The following is a 3009-nucleotide window of genomic DNA, read 5'->3' on the forward strand; positions in this document are numbered from 1 at the left end:
CCTGGGGGTCTTTAAGAAGAGGCTGGATGCCTACCTGGCTGGACTCATTTGAGTCCCGTTTCTCTTTTTGGGGTTTTTTGTTGTTCTCCCGCCCTGGCGGGGGGTCGGGCTAGAAGATCTACTAGGTCCCTTCCGACCCTTAATCTATGAATCTATGAATCTAAGTGACTGACCTAGGGACACTCAACAGGTCTATGGCACAGCTGAGAAAAGAACACAATGTTTCTTGATTTCCAGTCTGTCTCCTGTGGCTACCGCATGCCCAGCCACACAGTAATATAGACTAGAACAAATTGCCTGAACTAAGTCCTCACCAAAGAGTGACAGCACATTGCTAGCTAGTTGAAGACAGAAAAAGGCATTTTTCATTTACTGCTAGTTAAGTGTCTAGGAGCAATATTTATTCAAACAATATTCAAACTGTATACCACTTTGATAATCAGAAAGAAAGATGCAGAAACTGAAAAGATTAGAAGACTGGGTAGTTCTTTGAGTATTAATGCCTTTTTAACTAGTATCACCACTAGATTAGCAGAGCTAAGGAAAAGGCAGCTCTACTTTAATCATAGGCTGAGAGAAATAAATACATGAAAGCCATAGATGATGATCAAAACCTTACCTCTGTTAAACATTTAGAAATGCATTTACATTATATTGGATGAACATTCTCGGATTTCCTGCATTTGTCTTCCAATACTTTCAATACCATTATTTTACTTTTATTTCTAAAGTTTTGGTTATGTATTCATGGAGGACAGGGGAGGTCCCAGAGAACTGGACAAGGATGAACATAGCACCTATTTACTGAAATGGAAGAACCTGGAAAATTATACAAGAGTCAGCCTACCTGCAGACATTTGGAGAATAAGGTGATAGAGCCAAAATGGTTTTGTCAAGAACAAATAATGGAAAACCAATCCAGTTTCTTCATTGCCATGGTAGCTGGCCTACTTGATAAGAAGGAAGCAGCAGATGCAATATATTTTCTGCAAGACTTTTGATGCTGTCCCACATGACATTCTCATAATTAAAGTAGGACACCAGTTGATTAAGAATGGACTTGATGCTATTTTGATAAAGAGGATGAAGATAATACAGCACATAAGAACATATTTTAAAATAATTGTTGAGCAATTCATAGTGCTATGAACATCTTATCTTATTGCAAAGTTGTTTGAATACAGGAACTGAAAACTCACACCTGTGAACAAAGGGTAATTATAAATAACATCTGAAAAAAGCATGGATTTTTGAGCACACAACCACATGGGTCAATACTGGATCCAACCTTACTCAACAGCTTTTTTAATGCTAGGGGGTATAAAAAGCATTTTAATTATATATGGAAGTGCTGTTAAACAGGAAGGAGCTGAAAATGCTGGTTGAGAACTGAGAAATTTAAAGACAAAAAGCTTAAAGATATAAGATGTAGGCAGAAACAAGTTGAAATCTGTTTCTGAAAAATATTCATATTAATTCACTGGGGGGGGGGGAATCAGAAACAAGGCTATTAAGCAGAAAAGAAAGCCAGAAAGCTATAATGCTGGCTGAGACACAGGAGTGTTTCTAGAGAAAAGAGTAAACATGAATTACTTTTCTATATGGCTGAAAAATGGGCCAGTGCAATCTTTGGCTATGTACATCAGGGTATGGGCTTGGGTATGAAATAGGAGGCATTGGTACCGTCTCTTTACAGATATGGTCTGCCACACCAGGAAGGCTGTGTTCAGCTCTGGGTGCTACGTTCCCAGAAAGGTTTATAGCAGGGCTGCCAACTTCTAAGTGGCCAGGGGCCACATGCCCCCTCTGCAGGCCAGACCAGCAAGGGCTATACACCACATGGCTGCACAAGTGTAAACCAGGGGGTCCTAAGGCCACACAATGCATGGGTGCCTCCCCCTTCCCCCTCCCCATGCACATGGGTTCCCTAGCCTCACTCTCAAGCTGACAGTGGGCTGAGCTACACTGTACTGCACCACCTCCCTCAGACAGGAACCAGAAATGAAAGCTTGGGGGAGGGACAGAAACCCCAGCTGCTGCTGCAGCTGGAGTAATGTGGGGAGCAGCTGCTGGTGGGAGTCTGGGGGCTGCAAATTAACTCCCTGCAGGACACCAGTTGGACAGCCCTGGTTTACACATTAGTTCAGAGTAGAGCAAAAAAGGTGATTTTGAACCAACTTTCAGCAAAGGATTATGAATATAGCTAAATATCTATGTTGGGGGAGACTGGAGAGAACAGATGTCTTCATAGACACAAGGGCATGAACACAACCTCTATATATACAAGTAGCAGAATAAAAATCAAGAAAAGGAGAAACACCTTAAGCTGACTGCTTCCTGTCAGTCAGATATATTAGGCTGTGAAATGTAAAATAAACTCACAGTGAAGTGGAATAAATCACATCTCTTCAGACACAAACCTAGAATGGACAAAATACTAACATATTTACTTCAAAAAATAATTTTGCATTGGAAGGAATATTAACTAAATGCTTTGAAAGGTCCTTTCCATCTCAAACTTCTATGAACTATAATACTTTAAATATTCATAGATGCTAGGGTGGGAAGAGACCTCAACAGATCAGAGTCCAGCCCCCTGCCTAGGCAGGAAAGACTGCTGGGGTCAGATGACCCCAGCTAGATGCCTATCCAGCCTTCTCTTAAAGACCCCCAAGGTAAGGGAGAGCACCACCTGCCTTGGAAGCCCATTCCAAATTTTGGCCACCCTTACCATGAAGAAGTTTTGGCTCAGAAATGGACCCATGCTGTCTGCCCATTTGGCTCACTGCTGTCTCTCTGCTCTTATCTATTGTTTTCAGGACCTTTCAAGTGACAAAGTAGAGATAAGGGGGAAATACCTAAACATCAGCAATACTTGATCCCACAACTCAACAGGATTTAAGTTTAGAAATGCATTTGTTCCAATATGCAAGAACCTCTGATGCTGTGACTTAATTCTGAATACCAAGTCTGCTTCATTAAAATAAACACCAATGTTCTTCCGAAGTT

The 3009-nt window shown here is 41.3% G+C and overlaps 1 protein-coding gene across 1 annotated transcript in view; it reads right to left on the reverse strand.

The window, feature by feature from the left end:
* CNST (consortin, connexin sorting protein) overlaps positions 1 to 3009 on the reverse strand; it is a 128371-nt gene that overhangs the window by 97709 nt on the left and 27653 nt on the right. The window lies entirely within an intron of this gene.

Source organism: Gavialis gangeticus, unplaced genomic scaffold, assembly GCF_001723915.1.
Source record: "Gavialis gangeticus isolate Ggan-Ray unplaced genomic scaffold, GavGan_comp1, whole genome shotgun sequence".
NCBI lineage: Eukaryota > Metazoa > Chordata > Crocodylia > Gavialidae > Gavialis > Gavialis gangeticus.